The sequence below is a fragment of the Sciurus vulgaris genome (assembly GCF_902686455.1).
Source record: "Sciurus vulgaris genome assembly, chromosome: 9".
Taxonomy (NCBI): Eukaryota; Metazoa; Chordata; class Mammalia; order Rodentia; family Sciuridae; genus Sciurus; species Sciurus vulgaris.
The window spans coordinates 129,134,993-129,158,824 of record NC_136469.1 but is presented as its reverse complement, the minus strand read 5'-3'; the positions used below and the strand labels follow the sequence as shown (position 1 = coordinate 129,158,824).

General features: G+C 42.9%; 1 protein-coding gene across 1 annotated transcript in view; it reads right to left on the bottom strand.

The window, feature by feature from the left end:
- Positions 1-23,832, bottom strand: part of ADGRA3 (adhesion G protein-coupled receptor A3) — a 107,253-nt gene that overhangs the window by 82,022 nt on the left and 1,399 nt on the right. The window lies entirely within an intron of this gene.

Sequence of the window (23,832 nt, the reverse complement as noted above, 5' to 3'; positions counted from 1 at the left end):
TAAAATTAGGACCATCTTAAAATTGATACCAAAAGAAATGTCCAGCTGTCAGGAAAAGGAGAAGTTGTGAATTTATCAGTAGCTGTCCTTGTGGGCACACAAAGACTGTGGCTGCATTTTAAGCCTGAATCCTTAATTATGGCTTGATGTTTACACACTGAGGTTTTACTATGATACAGCACTGAAATAAAAAGCCGTGTCATAGAAGATTGCATACTGTAAGAGATCAGTGTAATTAAAGGCAGAGAAATGTCAGTTCTTTCAGAATTTAACATCGTGGGGGATGGAGAGAGGATCCACTTGCATGTCACGGAGAGCGATCACTGGAGCAGTCTGCGTCTCTCCTTGAGCCCCCAGCTAACTTAAAACTACAGGAAAAACAAACTACCAGTGATGTGTGATTAAATCAAATTGGGGTGGGGGGGTGGAGCTTGTTAAATTAACCAAGCAAAAAAATGTCAACAAAATCTTAATATTCTTCAGTCATTAAAATTATAGTATCATGACTAAAGATGCTAAAGAAAAGTTGAGATCATTTTTATAACAAAGCCCTGTCGAATTATGATCCACACAACATACTTTGAAACGATCTGAAATCTTCAGCATGTGTATTTAAGGAAAGACAACTGATCAAGGGGTAAAATGTGAGTAACAGAAAAATCAGGTAAATCTGGGCAAAAAAAAAAAAAAAAAAAAAAAAAAACAAGAAGATTCTCTACCCATGATTTGCATTCTTTAAACTTTCCTGTAAGTTTGAAATCATTTTCAAAACACGGATGGAAAAGGCTTTGTGCTTGGATGATACTATGCAGATCATGAATGGTTAAGTGACTCATAAGAGCTCTAAATCAGAGGCCTGGGAGTGGACAGAGGGCCAGAAGAAGTGGCACTTCATGGTGTGGGAAAAAGAAATCCACACTTCTAGAGAAACTAGCTCTTAAGAGTAATTATGGTCTTGGGCTCCCTGATGGCATCTGAGAAGCAGAGAAGGTCTCAGCCTGCCTTTCCGGCTCCATCTGCTCCTCAGCTGATACTCCGTCTCTTAGATCTAGCCTCCACATTTCTTAATTCTGCTTCATAATTCTCGTCTTAATCCCTTTGCTTTGAATTTTCACTCTGCTCAATTTTCCAGACCACTAATTTTCTAAGTCCTGGGTTGTTCCCACTTTGCCCTCGGCCCACGCACTGACCCCGAGCCGGCGCTTTTTAACATTTCAATCCCATGGCCAACTTCTAAGAACTTCCATGCACCCTTCCTGCCTGGAGGCTCTGCTCATCTCTGGGTTCTGGGACCATGAATCAGAGCTTTCCTGTTGACTTTCTGTCTGTCTTTCTGCTGGCCTCTCAGTGCTGCCTCACTCTTGATTTCTTCTCAGATGACTACTCATCCTTCTTCGTTGTTTGCTGCTGTTTACAAACGCGGAGGCTGGACTGATCAGTGTTGGTGGCTGCTGAGGGTGTCTTTGGCACATGTGAACGGATTGAGCAAAACTGCTTCTCTGCGAGGTTCAGAGGCCTCGCAACCCTGGCGACGGAGACACAGAGAGATCCGGGCCTTACAACTTCTTCCTTCCCCGATCGTCCACTGTGTTCCACCTTGGCAAACCGCCCGGTTTATTTAAAACTAAGCTAAATGGCTTTGTTGCAGAGGCCACCTTGACCACCGGCCCTGCTGAGCCACAGGGGCAGCAGAACGGAGCAGCTGTTTCAAGGTTATTAACTCCTGGCCGAGAGCTCTCATTACCCAATTTTGTTGCCACTCCCTATAGTTTCGATTCTTGGGACTCTTCCAGGATGCTGCTAAGAAATTTCATTTTTGCACTTATTCCTGCCTTTGTCTCTCCTGGGCTGCAAGTCCTCTAGCTGCACAGTTCCACCATCAATCTGATCCCATCTGCTTTATTTATTCCACAGCGTCCCCAGTGCTTCTGGGCCGCTGCAGCCCTTCTCTCATTTTTCAGCCCTGTTATGGGTCTGTTCGTATTTTTATGTTTCTTCTATCATTTTCGACAGAATTTTGGAAGGGAAGGAGAAAAAAATAAACAAACGTGGCTCAATATATGTTCACTTAGGGGGTCGTAAAGGGGTCATTCCCTAAAATGAGAGATCTCCTTCCTCTCCTAGGTATACTAAGTGATGAGGGGGAGGCTTGGTTTCCAGCCCATTTCTTCCCCTTTAGGCAGGGAAGCAAACCTTTCCCTTTACAAATATGAGACCGGACAACAAACCTGACCACCTTTCCCTTTTTAACCCAAGGGTGCCTGTTAGAAGGGGAATACTTCAAATGTGGATTGAAGTGAGGTCCCGGGGACCCTGTAACGGGGCCAGGTGTTCCGGAGCACGGACACCATCCTGGCCCATCTCCACCCACCAAATGCAAATGGCGTGGGGCGCTGGGAACGGCGGGGAAGGAAGGTATGGGTCTGCTCCTGGCTGGAGAGTCCAACCACTTTCCTTGTTGGGGGGGGGGGGGGTCACTTTTCCAGGTCACTTTTCCTTGCCCTCCCCCAGGAATAACTAGGCATGAAACACCATGACAGAGGTCAGAGACTAGAGCACAAAAGCACTTGAATTTGAAAGTTTTTTTGTTGTTGTTGTTTTTGGCACCAGGGACTGCCCCAGGTCCTTACCTCGCAGACACTACTACATAACATTCTACCTGCGCTAGACCCCAAGACTCCCAACCCTTTTTTTTTTTTTTGAGACAGGACCTCATTAAGTTGCCCAGCCTCGCTTTGACCTTGCAATCCTCCTGCCTCAGCCTCCTAAACATCTGGGATAGCAGGCATCTGCCACCCTGCTCCCCCTGAACTTGATTTTTAACAACCGGGTTCTGCTTCTGCATTTGGATAAGGTCCCTAACCTCTCAGTCACTAAATGTCTATCTATCAATCACCCCAGGCATTTCTAGGAGAAAAAGGACAGGTTTTTGGTGAATGCATATGCAAATGTGTTGGGGTGACGCACTTAACACAGGCCCCCAAGCAAATGCTCAACATCACAACTAGGAAAGCCGGATCGGAAGACATTTCCAGGGCTGGGGCTGCCTTTCACAAGGTCAACTGCACCTGCCTACCCCACTAGTCTCTCTCAGCCATTACATAGTTGAGGTTCATGAACTTCTTTTAACATTCTGAGACATTATGTACATTAACCAAATGGGTGATATCCAATAACAGATTAGGATAAAGGCGCACACGCATCTGCCTCTTCAGAATCCATCATTTTTCACAGCAAGAGAGCCACAGAGCAGAGTTTGGACAAAGAGCCTATCAAGGAGCTCTATGACCGAACACGCACATTCAGAAAGCATCCCCTGCTGGATCAAACCATCCTACAATGCTCTCTCAAATTTGCTTAGTTGAACATCTCTTAAATTTACTCAACCAAGAAACTCTCTTCAAGATAACAATGCAATGACCTGTCAAACCCAATTTGCAAAAAGCTGAACCAGGGCGGTCAGCTGCCCTGGGAAGCAAGAGGAATGGTGGGTGAAAGCAGACACTTGAACCTGAATCCAGAGATACTGCCTGGACCCACATGACCTGTCAAGTGGCCCCTTCTCTGACCTTCAGTGTCAGAATCCACAAACAGGAATAGTAATTATGCTGATTTGTTTAGAGCAGGAGTCAGCAAACTCTGGTCTCCAACTTGTTTTCATAAAGTTTATATATGAACACAGTTGTCGTTACTCATTTGTGAATTATTTTATGGCTGCTTTCACACACACAGAGTTATATGCAGCTGCAACAGAGACTATGTCCTACACACCTAAAATATTTACTCTCTGGGCCTTTACAATGTGCTCACCCCTGATGCAGAGTACTGGTTCTCTCTAGCTGCACATGAAAGTCACTGATGGAGCTTTAGAAACAAATTACTGAAGCCTGCAACAACGAACTCAAAATCTTAGGTGGGGATCCAACATCACTAACTGTCCAGGTGGGCTTTGCTAGCACTAGCGTCTCCAGCCTCCAGGGGCTGGAGCACCAAAACACAGAAGCAGTAAGGAGTCTAACCCGCTGCAAGTGGGCCACAGGGACACACAGGGAATCACAACTGCTTCCCAGGCCCTAGAAGCTAGAGAAAACAAGGGAACAATCCAGAAGATGGCTTCCAATGACATAGAACTATCGGAAAGGACAAAAGAAAATGCTACACAAACCTAAGGAAAGAAAGAGGTAAGTCATCCTCAGAAGATGCAATGTTAAAACATAAAATTCTGGAAAAACACAATTTAACTTTTTTAATGCAAAAGAAAAGAATTACTAAGAACAAATCACAAAGAAACCTGGAGCATATGCAAATAATAGAAATTCTTGGGGTGGGGGAAAAAGAACAGAAAGGAGTGGCAATAATTAAAGAAATAAAAGGAAATCTCTGCAGAAAATAGAGATTATCAGGGAATCAGGACAAGAGAGAACAGGGAATCTGTATTTAATGGGCAGAGTTTTATATAGGGATGACAGAAAAATCTCGGTAGAAGTTGTCTATGTTTACAGAGACAGCAAATGACTTTAATGTACCCCTACGAGTTAGGGTTACAAATGTGTATATTTTACCAAAATGGAAAAGTAATGTAGCCAGGGGTGCTGGCACAGCCCGTAATCCCAGCAACTCATGAGGCTGAGGCAGGAGGATCACAAGTTTGAGGTCAGCCTCATCATCTTAGTGACACACTGTCTCAAAGTAAAAAAAAAAAAAAAAAAAAAAAATTAAAATTAAAAAAACAAAATAAAACACAACAACAAATTGGGAGTGTAGCTTAGTGGTAAAGTGCCCCTGGGTTCAATAACCAGTACCAAAAACTTAAAAAATGATAATAATGTCTAACAAACCTATGTACACAAATTTCTAAAAAGAGAAACTGTGCCCACTTTGGAGAAAGACTCCCAAAGACTAATTATGTGCCAGGCAAACTGATAAAAAGATTGCATCAGGCATATGCTAGTAAAAATTTTGAATTTCACAACAGTTTCCCAACAGACATAAACACTTGTGGGTATTTTTATTACTTGATCTTAAAATCTCTTCTACAGATTTGGCAAACTGGGAAGAACTCAACGAACAGAACTTAGACTGCTTTCTCAAGGTTCTAAACAATGACAGTCCCCCTCAATCTCTGCAGGGCGAACAGTTGTTTGAAATGAGACGGCAAGCCAACGATGCCAACAGGTAACATACTATTACAGTCCTGAGATTAAAAGGAGGTGTCATTAATAATTACCTGAGGAAAACAGACATCACCTGGATATATGGTCACCCTTGACTCCTCAAAGGGTTCATTAAATAACCCTTCAACTTCCCAGGTGTTTTTACAAAGGCTTGACATTTGAAAAATAAACAAACATGCCAGCCGTAGGGGTGGACAGCCATAATCCCAGCACCTCATGATGCTGGGGCCTGAAGACAGCAAGTTCCAGGCCAGCCTCCACAAAATAGCAAGACCCTGCCTCAAAATAAAAAAGGGCTGGGCTATAGCTCAGGGGTAGAGTGCCCCGGGGTTCAGTCCCAAATACCATAATCAATCAGTCAACCAATCAATGCCTGGTTTTCTTCCCCTTATTATTTTGAATTCTTTAGCATAAAAGGAAATAACCTATTTTTCTACTTTAATATTAAACACAACAAGTTTACATGAAATTAAATAGCATTTGGTTGATTAAGAAAAGCCAAAGTATTTTTTTAATGCTATACTAGATAGCTTTCAAAAATACCTAAAACAACGAAAGGCTGTTTAATACATACCACTTCATCTTATCTTAGCTCCATGGAAAAGAAAGCCTATTTTTCAAGATGTCCATTCAGCATAAAGAACATGGACACTTAGTATGTATGAATATAATAAAAGCAAGTTTATTTGGCAGTTTAATCAAATGAAGAGCTTTCTACAGGGACCATACTGAGGTTCTTAAGGATTTTGAGTTTTTTCAGCTGAAATTCTTTATAATGCACCAATGGTGCATTAATTCAGAACACACTTAGGTAACCAGTGTGTACTGGAAGTGGCACCCAGGCCACATCAACAGACCTCCAGGACTGACATTAGATGTGAATCTAGGCAGAGAGTGCTACAAGATGCTAAAGAAGCATGCGTGACTGGCAGGAAGGGAAGGCAGAGCTTAAGAGCTGGTGAGAACCAGATTAGGGAATACATTGCTGGACTATGCTGCTTATAAAAAAAAAAAAAGTAGAAATTTAAAAGGCACATGATGAAGAGGAAAATCCTTTTAATTGGAGATAACCTGGCAAAGGTCTACATTTATTTTCACAAACTTAGCTCCCTATTCTGTATCTCAGAAATCCAGGCACCAAATGAGTGGTTTCCCAAATCAGGACAGCACAAACACTGGGGCGGCCACACACAGGCACAGGCAGACCTGCTCTAGGGATCAAGCAGGAAATATCCAGGGAGAAACCTGGAAAATCATTTAGGCACCATCAGAGAGCCTTCCGGCCTCTCATACTGAGAGCCGGGACCACAAGGTCCACGCGTACCAGTGGTAAACTTGTTTAAAATGCAAGGTCGTTAAAACTCACAAGGGGGGTTCAAACCTCTACGGCTGAGGTCAGCGAACTTTCTGATATGCCCAATATTTCAAACTGTAAGCTAACAGGCAGATCCTATATCCATAGGTATTAGACAGAACAAGAGAGAAAACAAATATTCACCATTTATTGACAAGACTGAAAATCCAAGACTAACAGAGGATCATTTTCAGTAATACTTGGTAAAGATTCTCTCCTTAAACACACTTCTGGTCGGGTTCATCTGAGCCCTCTTCTTAAGGAGGCCCCAACCTTGGGCTTCCCAGTCTGTATTTAATTTAAAGTCTAGTTTTAGCAAGACTCCTGCTTACTTAGAGAGAATCCTCCCACGCTGGATCCCAGACTGCCCCCCACATCTGATGAAATTCCTCACCCCTGACACCACAGCATCCTCAGGGGCTATCTGATCACACTCCTGCCTTCAGCAAGAATCCAGTTCCAATTAGCAAGAATCTCCCTGCCTCTGCATAACTTCCCATCAGCTGATCCTCACCCTCCCACCCCACCCTCCCTAGCTATCAGCCCCCCTTGTTCTATCTGGGGTTGAGCTCAATCTATCTCCCTTATTCCAAGTCCTGACATCTGCCACAAGATCCTCAAATAAAGTCATCTCTACTGTTTTAACAAGGGTCGTAATCATAATCCCTTTTTCTGTTTGTTTGGTATTTCCACAATCCCAGGGTGCCGGGGACTCCAACCCAGGTCTCCAGCATGAGAGGCAGGCACTCTACGAGATGGGCTATATGGCCTGCACTCATAACCCCTTTTTCCTCGGCTTACTGGTCAACTAGAGAGAAAAACAGATTTCTTTACGTTGAGGGGAGGGGAAGATAAAATTTCACTTAATTGAAGTTCCCGCTCAACAAATCAATTTCAAACGTAAAAACCCATTCTTAGCTGGCCACGGGCTGTACAGCAGGCAGAGCGGTCGTTCGTTGACCCTTGCCCTGGAGAATGTACAGCCCTCAACAAGGAAATAAAACTTGCTCGGAAAGCCTAACACACATCCCTCCGAGGCACTCCTACGTTACAGCTCTGCGTACTACAGGAAAGCGCATTTGGCGTGTGTGGAGAAAATGCAGGGATGCAGAATTGGCCTCGCCTGTGAAGCCATATTAAAGGCGGCTCCCCAGCTCCCCCTTCTGCTACCTCTTATTTCCTTGAGCCTACTTCCATTATTAAAAAAAAAACAGGAGAATAATGAAAATAGGCAAATCTTAAATCTTAAGAGAAATTTATCAGGTGCATGACTCTAAGCCTAGCCAGAGCTTTTTTTAAGATGTTGAATTAAGTTTGGCCTGAACTTGCCTCTGTACTTCGATGATACAAAGTTTAACTCAAAGCAGCCTCGGACTTTAACTCAACTGAGTTTAACTCAAATACAGTCCATAGTGAACTGTAACCTAGCTTGACATCCAAACAAACTGTAATCTAATCTAAGAGTATACCCTTATAAACAAGCAAATGAGTATCTGCCAATCAGGGGCCTGAAAGCAGCCAAATCAATGTCAAATAAGTCAACTGTCAAATACAGCCTGTCAGGTGGTTTCTGTGTATCGCTTCCTTTTCTCTGGTTACAAATAAAATCTGCACATGTGATGAGGCTGGACATTCTGAACCATCTTCAGTCCCCAGTGCTTCCCAGTCCAGCTCTAGAACCTTTACTTGCAAAAGTGAACTTTACTATAAAGTTAAATCATCTTTACTAAAGTTAAATCATCTTTGTTTTGTTTTTTTTTTAAACAAAGAATACAGTTTTTTAAACAAAGAATACAGTTGAATACAGTGACCCCCCCCCCCCCCGCCCCAGTACTAGGGATTAAACCAGTAGCATTCTTCCACTGAGCTACATTCCCAACCCTTTTTATTTTTTATTTTGAGACAGGGTCTTGCTAAATTGCTAAGGGCTTCAATGAGTTGTTGAGGCTAGCCTCAGACTTGCTATCCTCTTGCCTCAGCCTCCTGAACGACTGGGATTACAGTGGCTAAAACAGTGATTTTTCAACCTGACTTCAACTCACAGTTTTCCTCAGAAAACTCAATGCATACAAACTATAAGCAATAACATACAAATTGAATATTATACATTCAGGGATTCAATTGCAAAGATTTACTGCATGCCAACTATTTGTGTGATACCATTCAAGATGCTAGGGAAGCAGGCACGACAGCACACACCTGTGATCCCAGCAACTTGAGAGGCTGAGGCAGAAGGATCACAAATCTGAGCCCAGAGACAGCATCTTAGTAAGGTCCTAAATAACTCAGTGAGACTGTCTGAAAATTTTTTAAAGAATATAGCTCAGGGGTAAAGTGCCCCTGAGTTTAATCCCAAGTTTAAAAAAAAAAAATCTAGGGAGAACAACAAAACAAACAAAATCACTGCCCCTCCCAAAAATGTATGTAGTAGTAAGCAGGGGGTAGACAAACAACATCAAAATATACAAAATATAGAATATGTTAAACTGGTGAAAAATTCCATTGGAAAAAGTAACACAAGAAATACATACAAAATGCATACGGTGGTATAGCTGGGGGAGACTTTTCATTTTGAGATGTGGTAAATGACAATTCTTATGAAAAAGGTGTCTTCCTTTAAAATAATTTTTATTACAGTAGCAGCTGATGTATACTGTAAAGAAATAGAAAATGCTAGGGGAAAAAAATGAGAAAACTATATTACCCTTATCTAGAGATGACCATTTTAACAACTTAAAAAAGCTTGTTCCTGACACTGCCACCCAGATTGACAAGTGTGCATTCTGTAGACACAAATGAGCTCATAACACAGACGCCACTGTTACCAGATGTTAACAGCTACCGACCTCCACTTTTCCATTTCAGTTAATTTTCATCCATATCCAGACCATAATCAAATTTCTTATTATCTCAAAAAGATCCTTTACAGATAGTCCAAACCAGAGTCTAAGACCACACCTGCATCTTGAGTATGTCCCTCACAGCATAACACAGCCCAATCCTGACCTTTTTTTTTTTTTAAGTACAGGAGATTGAATGAACTCAGGGGCACTCAACCACTGAGCCACCTCCCCATCCCTATTCTGCATTTTATTTAGAGATAGGGTCTCACTGAGTTGCTTAGCACTCGCCGTTGCTGAGGCTGGCTTTGAACTCTTGATCCTCCTGCCTCAGCCTCCAGAGCCCAACCCTGCTCTTTTGATAGACCAAAATACCTGATATTCTGGGCAATTCTTTGTGATGCTGTGTGGATAGCTCTGCTGCTGCCGCCACACACACACACAAATTCTTATTCCCTCTCTCACTCATCCCCTACCCTTTGCAGGCTCTTGTCAGACAAAGCTGGAGGTCCCAATCCTTTTACACCCTGGACAGCTGGGTGAAGTATTAGTACCTCTCCTGAGGTGGGACCTGGTGATTTGCTTAACAAGTCCTCCCAGGGAGTTTTTATGTGCACTCAAGTTGGAGAACTTTCTGAATAACCTCAACTATGTCCTACTATAAAAAAAACTCCTACAAATATTATGCTCAATAAAACTACAAATTACTACAATAAACTACTGAGCAGAGTTTAACAATAATTTAGTTCTTTTCACTGGAACACTTTGGTCAAAATACTAAATTCTAAACAAATCAAGGTTTCATTTTCAAAGATACTTTTGTTATTTTTTTTAACTAGATAAAGCACCTGTATGAGCCAAAGATAAAAACTATATAGAAAAAACATTTCATTACTTTTAAAATGGATTAAAAAAAAAAAAACAGACTTGAGTTGCTTGGCCTGGACAAAGTTACTTCAAAGAAGTCAAGCAACTGACTGGGGGGAGGGGGGAGATTTGAGCCCATAAACGAAAAATGATAAACGGAGTGCGGTGGCGCACACCTGGGACCCCAGCAACTCAGGGGGCTGAGGCAGGAGGACACAAGTTCAAAAACTGTCTCAGCAACTTAGCGAGGTCCTAAGTCACTTAGGGAGACTCTGTCTCAAACTAAAAAATTTTAAAAAGGGGCTGAGGATGTGGCTCTGTGGCTAAGTGCCCCTGGGTTCAATCCTCAGTGGCAAAAATAAGAATGATAAAAATTTCTGTACAAGCACTAATAATATCATTATTTTAGAAAACGATATCAAAAGCTGCTGAACATCTTTAAAAAAAAAGAAAGAAAAAGTGAACATGTCACCTTCTTGCTAAAGTCACACTGAAATCTGAGATGTCAAAGTGGCACCTCAGAATTTGAATTATTGTGAATCTGTCCTCTGACCATGGCCACATACTGATCATGTGGATAGCTCTGAAGTAGGACTGCCTGGTTCAAATGCTGACTCCCATCAGTCACTGCTGGGTGACCTCAGGGAAGGTAGGAGCCCCCATCCCTCACTTCCTCATGCAGGAAACAGCAATCATCACAATAACCACCCCGCTAGGGAACTGCGAAAAGTAAGACAACACTCAGACACGGCCTACACAGCCCGGCACGCTCAGCAAACACTACCTATTATTATGGGGCCTAAATTCCAATGGATCATCATCCGTCTTTCTTTACTCGTTTACAGGTGTTCTTAGTGTAGCAGAGCCAGTCATGTTTCCCCATCCAGTCCCCCAAACATCCTTCCGCTCCTGGTCTAAATGCTGGGAACCAACACATTTGAAATGCACATGTACAATCTATGACTGAGGTGAAATCAATTTTTTGGCAACTATTACTCAGTACAGAATCTGAATAATAGATTTAATCCCACCAGTAAAATATCCCGAGACCTTCTGTAATTCAGGTGACCGTGCAACTCCTTTGAAGTAGCTGCTGAAATTCTGTTAACCAGTGAAGAACACTGACAAGCAGAGGGCCACTCTGAGCCTAAGACTCCAAAGCCAAAGAAACAGGGACTACATTTATTAAGAGAGCCGTGGGCTTCTCAGGCAACTGGCAAACAACGGCCTCACACCGTGGCCAAGTCGGATCATTATTCAGCCCTGGCCCTTTGCTGATAAGCTCACACGGCACCCCTGATGTCTGTTCCCACTTCACCAGAGCGAACATTCAACAAATCTATTTGCCCCTCTGGTGCTATTGCAGAAACCATAGTAAAGGCAACTACAGCTCAAATGTAGTTTTATAACTCATGGAGGGATCATGATCCGGGACCCGCCTGCCTGCTGGAGAGTGAGCAAGGTACTGAGAGGCACAGGGACCACTATGAAACAGAAGCGGCCAGAACACCGGCGTCGAAGGCTCCCGCAATAAACGTGGTAATACAGGCAAAGCAGTAAAGAGCAGGAAGCAGGCAGGCAGAAAAATAGCCCTGTGATGAAGAATCTTCAGGATGGCAGAAAGTCTGAAGATAGAAGCACAAAGGACATGGGGGTGGGGGGACATGGATTGGACAAGGTCATCAAGGATATTTTCAACACGTGAAAAAAAAAATGTCTATGTTTCCCAAATTTATGGATTCCCTGCAGACACATCAGGTGCTGCCAAATTCAGGCAAGCAGGCTGCTCTGCTCATGAAGCTGGGGTTTAAACACCTCTACTCCCAGGAGACCACCAGAGTTCAAGTGCTAAGTGGGCTCCTCCAGCACACAAGCCCTATAGACAGAACTTGGGACAAGAAAGAAATCCAGTTCACACAAGGAGAACTCAAGGTCCCAATGCTGGGATTACCTCTAGGGAAGGACGGCTGGAAGTGAGGGGCAATCAGCACTGCCAAAATAGTAAGAAGATGGGTGTGGTGGCGCACACCTGTAATCCCAGAGGCTCAGGAGGCTGAGGCAGGAGGACTGCAAGTTCAAAAGTAGTCTCTTCAAAATTATGGAGGCGCTAAGCAATTCAGTAAGACCTTGTCTCTAAATAAAATACATAAAAGGGCTAGGGATGTGACTCAGTGGTTGAGAGCCCCTAGGTTCAATCTCAGGTACCCCGCCCCCAAAAAAAAAAAAACAGTAAGTAAAGGCAAGCAAAGCTCAGCAGCCAGGCAGGCCAGACTCGGCCTCTCCAGCCCTCCCCAAAATCCCCCGCACTTAATGTCATAATGCAATACAATCGTGCATGAACCCTTTTTAACAAAACTACTGGGGCTTCATTAATGTCCGTGGTTTTTAATAAAAAAAAACACCTCAGTGATCTTGTCAGGTTGGTCTGGCTTTGTGGGATACAGAAAAGTACTGTGGAACTCTGGCACTTAAAGAGCCCTTAGGGATGCTCTAATTCAAAACCTGGTTTCACTGGTCAGAAAAGCGAAGGCTAGAGCTGCTGTTGGTACTGAGGGCCACATTCTATGCGGCAGCAAAGCCAACCTGAGTCCTTATCCCGTTGGTCTCATGCTGCCTCTTCTGGTCATCTTTATTAAGAGCAGAAATGACGGTCACCTGTGCACCCAGCAGCACGCCACAGAGACTGAACCGTCCCTACAGGAAAGCAGCAGTGCCATGAATTCTTTCTACTTCAGATGAAGACTCACTAAAGATGCGGCCACCTCCTCCACGTGATGCTCATTCCTTTTATCGTAACACAGAGCTATGATTGAAATAGGGTCATTTATGATTCCAGGAAAACATTTTCAACCTCAAGGATGTGCATAAGCAAAGAAGGCCTAAGTCATAACCAAAACAACTGCATTACAAACCTAACCCTGACTGCCTCCGGTCATCTCCACAACTACTGGGTAAGGGCAAAAGGAACACTAAAATTCTTTCCTTCAACAGTTTCTTGCACTTGATATGTAGTAGGTGGAAATTCTCCATTACTGTTTTCCCATCAGTCAGCCACCTCTAAAGAGATGGTCCAGTGTAACCCAGTCTTCAATATCAACTGCTGTACAAAGACTTACGCCCAAACCTGCTGTCCAAGAGAGCATTTAAGTTGTTTGTGACTGTAATGGACAAAATACTCAGAGGGCAAGTCCAGAGACACAGTCCTGGGCCAGAAGTCAGAACCCTGCAACCCACAAACCCTGTAACTTGAGGAAAAATCGATTTACCTGTTTGTGCTTCTGTTGGCATACTTGTAAAACACAGACAATAACAACCACAGAAAGCTGTTTTAACCACAGATACTGCACGTGAAGCATTTAGCACAGCACCTAGCATGTGATGAATGTCCAAACATTGTTATTAGAACTTATAAATCAGTCAGTGCTATTAAATTTCTGAAGGTCAAAGAGCTCTGCAGACACCTTAGGTCTCTCTTGTCATGACAGTTCAAGATAATCACCAAACCAGTTTTAGGAGAAAGTCCAACCAGCACTAGAAAAAAAATAGTTTTTAAACCTTTTAAGACGATGAATTTGATGTCAACTTGACTGGCTATGGGATGCCCAGATAGCTGGTAAATACAAATTCTGCTGTATCCAAGAATGTTTCCTGGAGAGATGAGCAGTTGAATTAGTGAACTGAGTAGAGGACAACCCCAGACAGACCAGAAAGCAGGACCAGCAGGTCCCTCAAATCTGTTTCACCAGGAAGCCTAAGGAGAGTGTTTTTTGACATACAGAAAATATTAACGCACACAAATATTCTTTCTCTTCCCCTGGAAAAGAAGAGCCAGGAGAGGGCCAGAATCTTTATTCTTACTCTCCTGCAACATCCCAACTGAAAACTGAATCACTGGAAAGTAAATTCTGGGTCAGAACAAATCAGAACTATTTAGGCTTCCATCTTTTCTAGACTAGTTAAAACATTATAGAGATGAAAAGCAAGAAAAAAACTGAGTCCCATTATGCTCACCTTCCAGCCAGAAAGGGAGCCCATAACTCCCCTGCGGACCCCCTACATCTTCCTTCCCAAGTTAAAGCACGATACCTCTCAGTCAGATGTACTAATATTTATTTCTGAAGGTCTCCCTACTTCCCTCTCATGCCTGCCTGCTGCCCACACCATAGCGCCCACCAAAATGGTAAAAGATGAAGAAAATAACACAAACAACTGAAAACATTATAACGCTTTTTATAAATTAAGTAAATAAAAGAAAAAGTTTTACAAAGTTCTTACAGTCACAATCTCAGTCTGTGGCTGCTCTTAGCTAAGCTGATGGACAAGTTTTTCAACTTTATCCCTGAGCAAAAAATTCACATATCTATTTTTTTTTTCTGCCAACAAAGAACCCTGAAAAATTAAATCCCAGAACAGTTAGCTAGGATTCTTTATGCAAGCATTCATCTCAAACAGGCAATCTGTTTCTCGTAGGTTCCTACTGGACGCCACTCATCCCCAAGAACCTCACCTCAAAAAGCATGACCCTCCAGGTGTGCTACTGCCTTTCCTGGTCTGATCTGGCAGGAAAACCAGGCAGCCCTGCTAGCCTGTTCCTCCTAGGAGCTGCCCCCCTGCACCACTGAGGATGAATGGCTTGAACAGTAAACACCATTGTCAAAATTCAATTAGTGAAAGTGATAACAGATGTGGTCATCAAGCTAAAGCACCAGAAGAAGAAGAAGCGTGAAGTGCTAGGAGAAAAAGATTCTGGTTCAAGCAGATTTCAGCAAGAGCCCAGGGCAGAAACTAGCCTGCAATGGAAAAACTGAAGTGACAGGGACAGAGAGAGAGAGCAGAACTGTGGAGGGAAGAGAGTGTCACTCATCAAGGCACCAAGGGAAGAATTTTGGAGAAGGGAGTTTTTTTTTTAAGAGAGGAGGAAAGGACATGGCTATGTCGGCTGAGAAGCTTCACAAACTAGAGAAGTTCAGAAGAGAAGATAAAAAGATAGGAGGGAAATGTAACAAGAAACAAAAAAAAAAAAAAAAGAATTTGGGTAAAAGAGAACAATGTTCACTATCAGATGAAGAGTGAGAGGTTAAGTTCTGAACTTGGCTGCTGGCTACTCTGCTTGGAAGAGTCTCAGGTTTCCTGGTCCTTCTTAAGGAAAAGAGTAGCGGAAAGATGGGAATTCTCTGTACGAAGATTGCCGAGTGCCAACTTGCTAGATGCTACAAACACAGAAATAAACGTGACCCTCAAGAGACTACAATCTGGTACTCATCACCAAAACGAAGCCAGCTGCCATGAGGCAGCAGACACCAGGCAGGACGGGCTGTGGGGAATGACAAGGCCCAGCCAGCACTGCTCTCTGGGCAGACTGCAAATTCCCTGTTCTCACTGGGAAGACTTTAGAATTCTAACTGGGGCTTGCCCTCAAAGGAAGAGTTTACTCTTGGGCTTGTTTAAAGGAAAAAAAAAATTTTAATTTTAAAAGGTTTTTAAAAGTGGGGGGGAGGTGAATCTAATAGAAAGGACATCTGCTTAAACACTGCCCTAGACATAAATGTACCAGTCATCAATTTCTCTTCACCTTTTTCATGAGAGGAGTCAGGAAGAACTGCACAAAGAATGCTTTTTAAGTCTTATCTTGATTGGAAAGAAATCAATTTAATTAGGCATAGTTTCAAGCAGACTTAGAGAAAATTTTAACAACAGTGTTAAAGAACCTGCATTTTAGCTACCCTGGAGGCTGCTGCCTTGGTTTCCCTCAGTTAACTCTGAGGAGGATTTAGACTGAGGGGTCTAAACCCTCAGTCACCTCAGGGATCCTCCCCATCTCCCCAGCCTCAGAAGGATTCCTGTTGACTCCTCTGGTGAAAAGACATCTTCATCTGCATGGAGGATTCAACAGGTAGGCTCAGCAGTTCTGTGCAGAGCGGATGATCCTGCCAAAAGATGTCTCATGCTATGTGGTGCTGCCACCAGGCAGAATCATACAGGGGTTTAATAAAAACAGTAAACAGTACGTCTGAGGGCGAAGGACAAGTTTGCCTTCCTTGTGTGTACTACACAATTCTACCATCACCACCACTACAAGGAAGTCCACAGTCTGCCTCCTTTAGTCCCAGCCCGAACAAAGCAAAAAATGATGATAGAAATGGATCATCAGATGATGACTTAACTCCCTAAAAACTTCAAGAGTGTCAACTTAAAAAAAAAAAAAAAAAACCTACTAGAAATTAAGAGGAAGACAAATAAATGACCCTTCTGTAGATTTGTTAAATTATATTAAACCTTGCTTATGATCAGAATGTAAACCACAACAAGGTCTTTTTTTCTCTGATGAACCCAGTACTTTTTTTTTTCCCCTGAAGATTTCCAGAGATGGCACAATGTATGGGAAATGGAGCTTCCAATAATGCCCAGAAACAAAGCTCTCATTTTAAATCTAAAAGAAAGGATTAAAGAGACAATGAACAGGGGCTATATCTACCCTAACCCAAAACACACAGCAGGTCCTCAAATACCAGTTGGACAAATGCTTGCTTGCAGCTTTCAGACCCTTTCAAGTTTATGCATTTAAATCCATAACATATCTCTAAATCTAAAACCTCCTGTCCTTGCTCAGGAGTTGACACTGAGTCCAACTTCTACCACATCACCTCGCACTGTACCAACAGTCCTCCTTGACTCCTAGGAACAAGGCCCTGTTCAGCAGCTCTCAGTCACTGTCCTGGAAACGTCTCTGGATTTCAGGCATCTCTGCTCTCCTTGGAACAGCCTCTCCTTCCCATGGTGGCAGCTGCCCTCAATTTGTTTCTCTGTTCTTCCTTTTATCTTCTTTTGTTGCCGTGGTTGACAGCTGGTGACTATGGTTAACCCTTCAGATGTCTGGGCTACTAAACAAAAGGTTTTTAAACTAGAAGATAACAGAACCACCCACCGGACTCTGAAAACTACCAACCTCCAGAAGGTCCAGGAGAGTTTAGGTTGGAAAAAGGATTAATGCCCAGGAGGACATGAGAAAGCAATGATAGTCATGCAACAAAAAGATCCGTCACTCGGTCTCAAGCTCACGCCTGTGTTTTTTTCATTGTTTTTTTTTTTTTTGGTTTTTTTTTTTTAAAGACTTGATTCCTTGTACACAAATGGGGTACAACATTTCATTTCTATGGTTGTGCAGGATGTAGACTCACACCATTCATGTAATCATACATGTACTTAGGGTAATGATGTCTGTCTCATTCCACCATTTTTCATTATCCCCCCCCCCATTTCCCTCTGCGTAATCTAAGGTTCCTCCATTCTTCTCTCACTTCCCACCCCCATTATATATCATCATCTACTTATCAGGGAAAACATTCGGCCTTTGGTTTTTGGGGGATTGGCTTATTTCACTTAGCATGGTATTCTCCAACTCCATCCACTTATCTGCAAATGCCATAGGAGAGAAAAAAATGATTCCCAGCATCTGGGGCTGGGGCTCAGTGGTAGGGTGCTTGCCTGGCATGTTCAAGGCCCTGAGTTCAATTTCCAGCACTGCAAAAATTAATTAATTAGTTAATTAGTTTTAAAAAATGGACAAGAAAGATGAGAGCCCTGTGGGAGGTACCCCACTACACACCCACCCCAGCCCACCCTAACAAGTAGGTGATTCAGTTTAATCAAGAAGGAAAAATCCCGACTCTGGGAGAAACGACTTACTTTTCAAAGCTCCCTCTTCAGAATAACATACAGGCAACCTAAACCATACTCAAAGCCTTAAAATTATATTGAGTTAGAAATAAATTCAGCCAGGCAATCAATTAAAAACTTAAGGAGCAGGTTTCCACCTACAGCTTCTTAATCTCTATGAAAACTGAATAATAAGCTACGTAAAGAACTCTGTATCCTAATTTTTGTCCGTATACAAGAAAGAAGCTGACACAATAATGAATTAGTTATACTCTCCGAGCTTAAGATTTCCCCGTTGGGTCAAGACAATACAGAAAACAATCACTTTCTGAGAAACAGCTGAAATGAAGAAAAAATCACTGAATATTTTGTTTAGAAACCATCTGGTGTCATTTTCTTGTTACCTGCAAGCGTTTTTACTTCTATCTTTTGTCTGTTTTCTAAACCATCTTTATAGGCCCCTAGAACAGACGCTGGAATGGCAATGGGACAACCCTCTCCAAACTTTCTTGTTGTTTGCGTCTGAACTTGGCACGCTGCCAAACCCACCAACTTCTCTCCCATACTCCTGATGCTGGAGGACTTCAAGCAGGCAAGAAGCAACAGGACCCAGAGGCTGGGTTGTGCAAAACCTTGTCATATCTTTCAAACTTAAGACTTACATTCAAGGACCCAATGCCTAAGTCTGCCCCAAACTCAGCAATATTTCTATTCCTGGTATAAAAATTCAGGCCACTTACCAAGAGTTTTGTAAGACCAAGGAGATCAAATGTAATTGTAGATTGATTTAAAATCAAGGATCCCACAGCAGTGAAATGCTGAACTGAACAAACAAATGTTCTCATTTGTTATAACAGGGTAAAAATCTAAATGTGCAACCTCTTCCATCCCCCACTTCTGCTGATTTTCCACCATCCACCTGTATCTTATGTTCTCTTGCCCATTAAAAATGATTGTGCACCCCCACACTCCAGTCGCGAGACACATCTCAGAGTCCTCCCCCTCAAGGGAGGTGCATTATGAGAGCACCGTCCGAAATCATGCCAAGTGGCTCAAGAGATATGCGGGTGCAGCTTGGCAGCAGTATGCATGCTTGGCCTGCCTGAGACCCAGGGTTCAATTCCCAGTAAGTACTACATCAAAAAAAAAAAAAAAAAAAAAAAAAGATAAGAAGAAAAGAGCTTGGAGATTAAAAGCTACCCAAGTTCAGATAAGAAAGGGATCAACATGCCAGGACCTTAAGTGAAGAGTCTGGTTCACAGCAGCTGAACTGGATTGGGAAGCACCAGAGCAGGGATTACCAGGCACGGCACAGGTGAGTCTTAGCTAAGGCACACAGGAAGCCAAGTATGAACTCCACTCAGGGGACAAAGAGAGGCACACTTTGGTTAGGCAGAGAATTTGTGTCTGAGCCAGTCCTTGAATGAAAGCATTATGTCTTTATATTTTACCCCACAACCCTTACCACTGTGTCTAAACAGAACACCACTTCACCAGAGAGCCATGGAAAGAAAAAACTGTGTGCTAAGCATTGGAAATCCAGGTATGTAACACCTTGGATTCAATGACAATGACTTTACCCAACACCCAGAGCTCCCTGGTAGAGTTCAGGCCACAGCAGGCTGTTGGTTTGTTCACTGAACTCACATTGCTCCTCTCCCTGGACTGCATTCACCTGGCAAAGTAGCCACCTGGCTCCACCAAGGAGTCCCGTCCTAGGCTGAATGTGGCTGGAGAAAATGGCCGTAACTGGCCATCTCCCTGGAGTGTGAATCCAATCTCAGGGTGAAACTGGACATGGCTGACTTTTCTTCAATCACAAGTATGTTCATTTTCCAAAAGGACAATTTCACTCTTGGTTCATCTCCTCTTCCCACATTCCTCCCTCACCCTGCATCTTGTGCTTGAGAACTGGAAGCAAGGGAGCTGCGACTTCCTCTTCCTGCTACCTGCCCCCCAAGACCCTGCTGCCATCAAGAGCCAAACCCTTGCTCTAGCTCCAGCCTGTCTCTTCTTCCATTACCATTTCTCCCTCTCTTGGAAATCATCTCCAACTCTACTGAGAGGGGTTCTCACGCTCCCCACATAAAAATCAGACCTTCCCTCTCCACACTGCACCTTCTGGCTCCCTCATACCGATCCTGCCTCATCTGCATGCTGTTTCCACCAGCCCTACCCAGTCCCAGCCCTTTGGACCCTCAAGACACCCACCCTGGCTTCTTCTGCCTGTGCACTGACACTGCTCTCAGAGAGGCCCACGCCTCCAGCTGTCAAAGCCAGGAGTCTGTTTCCTGTTCCTTCCTTACCTGATCTCTAGGTACCTCTCCACCAGGGCAAATGCTCCTGGCTTCAAACACCTACTTCTGCTGCTTTAACGGCCAGATTCCCCCCTTGCTCCCCTGGCCTCAGCAGCTGCTCCTCCTGGGTATCCTTTCCAGGCTCCTTTGCCTGGGTCCCTCCTCTTCCTCCCATCTGCACTCTCCCCCCAGCTGACTTCCAGCAGGCCAGTGTCTACAATACCATGTACAGGCCAATGATCCCAAGCTGTCCCTCCAGAAGTGACCCAACTGTCTCTCCACTCTACCTGGGCCAGCCCCCAGGCCTACCTGATCCAGGAGGTCCTCTGTCCCCCATTCAATCTTTCCCTACCTTCAGGCCACACTCAAGTCCTCACCTCTCCAGGAACTCCCAAGGACTCCAGAGCCACACAGACCTCTCCCTCTTCAGACTTTCCAGAACTCTGAACCAGTCTGCAGTGCAGCATTTACTCCTCAATCACACACATTCTTTAATCGGTCCCTAAATGTCTGCTTCCTATTGTGTAAATCCTTTCTCCACAAGGAGATTTAGGTTTCTGAACAATACAGCATTCCTTTGCTTGTTCTTGGTACTGGGCCACAATGGAGAAGTACAAACAATTAGCAGTTTTCTGAAAGCAAGCAAACCTAATATTTTATACAGAGTAAAAACCAAAATTCATGCACTGTCAAACAGTCAGAAAAACCTGGACTTCAGTGGGCATATGGCGCCCACCTGTAATCCCAGTGGCTCTGGAGGCTGAGGCAGGAGGATTCTGAGTTCAATGCCAGCCTCCTCAGCAACTTTTCGAGACCCTATCTCTAAATAAAATATTTTTAAAAGGCCTGGGGATGTGGCTCAGTGGTTAAGCATCCCTGGGTTCAATCCCCAGTGCCAAAATAAATAAAAATAAAAATAACCTAGATTTCCTCATCCCTAAGTTCCTTGAAAAACCAAAAAAAAAAAAAAAAAAAAAAAATTCTTTTTTTTTAATTTTCTTTGTCTCGAATCACCAGGTAGCATCGTGAGGAAAACACAGTTGGGAAAGCAGGACAAATTTTCTGTCAATGAAGTCCTCGAAAATTTTAGAACTGAAAATATTGAACATTTCCTATAAAACATAGGAATGTAATAAATAATTTGTATTTCTTGCAAAAGCATTAGATTCAGGTAAATTTTGTTGAAATAACACAATTTAATCCTCCAATACAAGTAAGTGTACATGAGGGAGTGAGAATAAACATGGTCCAGCCAAGGATTTCTGCCAGACTTTTCTGGGTAAACACAGCTAAGGAAGTGGAAAACTGGCTCAGAGAGACAGTTGAAAGTGTTCAGCTTCAGGCTAGGAGACAGCCCAGTTCATCAACCACATAGGAAAAGCCTTATTTTTCATTACTGAAAAAAAAAAAAAAAAAAAAAAACTTGATCCTAATCTCGCCTCCTCCCAACCCCTGCCAATTCCCAATTAATTAATTTCCCTCTCTGCAGCAATATCATAACTCACTGAAAAGCCCTGGCCAAACCTAAGGGATTAACTCAAACCCGGGAGCCTGCCACGTGAATGCTGACCCATACCGCCTCTGCTCTGGCCATCCCTCTGGACAGCTGCCCTTGACATTCTAACAATACCAATCACACAGCACGTACCTGAACACTGTCCTCGGCAAGTCTGCACATGCTGGGGTCTCCTCACCCCAACTTGCCCATTTTCAGTCCCGGTCTCCTTGCTATTTTGTTCACAGTTATCGTTCTCATTTTTCCAGAATTGGCTCAGGATCCTCAGACCCTCAATCTCACCAACTGTACTCCAAGAAGTACAGTTGTCTTTTCTGAGTTCTTTCTGCTACACCTACGCCCCAGTAACAGAACAGTACCATGCTGTTCTGAGAATTATTCATGAATTGTCCTCCCCAAAGACCTGCAAGTTCCTGGAGAACAAAGATCATGCTTCTTTGTTTTTGAGATGCTGGGGATCAAACCTAGGGTACTAAGAATGTGAGGCGCACTCTACCAGCCCAATCATGATTTCATTTCTATTTTGTATGAGTTGTACAGCATCTCCCCAAAAGACATATGTCCAAGTCCTAACTCCAATGCCTTCAGTGTGACTTTCTTTGGAAATAGGGTCGATGTAGGTATAATTAAGAAAAGGGGAGCTGGGGATATAGTTCAGTTGGTAGAGTGCTTCCCTTGCAAGCACAAGGCCCTGGGTTCAATCCTTGTACCACCAAAAAAAAAAAAAGAAAAAAGAAAAAAAAAGAAAAGGGTCTTGAGAAGACATCATTCTGGACTTAAGAGTAGACCCTAAATTCAGCAGCTGCCTGATCTTTGGAGTGAAGAGGATCTGAGACATAAAAACACACAGAAGAAAGTCACACAAAGACAGAGCCCAAGAGTGGAGCTGGCTGCCACAAACCCAAGAACTTCAGAATTTGAAAGGAGTAAAGAAGGATCCTTCCCTAACTTCTTTAGAGGGAGTATGGTCCAGCTGACACCTTGATTTTGGACTCCAGACTCCAGATCTGTGGGAAAACAAATGTGTTGTTTCAAGCCACAAAGTTTATAGTAATTTGCAGCAGCCATGGAAAACTAACACACAAACACACACACACAACACACAGTCCAAACCTCAACATGCCAGCTTCTACCAAGGAGCCTCCCAATCAAAACTGTTGAACTAAGACAGATGAAAAGCAAGAAGGGAAGATGAGAACCTATCTGAACTGCAGGGCAAGAATCTGGGACATGGACCCAAATACCAAATCACCATGGAAACTTGGACATGTCACTTACCCACAGTTGACTCTAACTCCTTGCCTAATAAAAATAAGAAAAATGGCCCCTAAGACCTTTACCAGGTCTGAAATACCTTGAACACACTTTACCCAAAACATTAGTTTTAACTGATCCTTAAATAAATTACTTCTTCCCATTCACTGAATTAATTGTTAATTTTATTTTCAGCTAAAGAGCTTACAGGTACAGAGAAAAGTTGGATAACAATGGTATTTCAAACGCACTTATATTTTACTCAACTCATGAAAAATTTAGCAGAACCGTTTAGTGGATAATATGCCGAAAAGCAATTTTCAACAATTATCACCAATTTTTTTTCTACAAAGCAAAATCAACAATTTTAAAGTAGTTGATCAAATCCAGCTGGAATGGTTGACATTTCAGAAAAACCGGACCTAAACATGAATCACCTTAAGCACCACTTACTGACCCAGAACCTAAATGTTTATAAATTAGTCACTGTATGGTGACTAATTTTTGCAGAGTAACAAGGGACTTCTAGAACACTGGGGTTTTCTCCAGTAGACTCAAACTGTAATTAAGATCCCATTCCCAAAATTTCCACTTCAAAGCATCTAGACAAGAAGTAAATAAATACAACTGCTGCCAGCACCAATTGGCAAAGTTTTGGTGAAGGGGTCAAACAAAAAAAACTGTTTTACCCATCTCTATGCCTCCATAAACTCAAAACCACACATATATGCAGTTTTCCTGGGTTAAAAGCTTCCTGTTTTAAAAAAGGAAAATGAGATATCAAAGGTTTAGTAATGATATTTATACCTATCTTACCTGTTTATCCTCCTGAGGAATTTGGATTAAATTACAAAACACATTTTGAGTTTTTTCA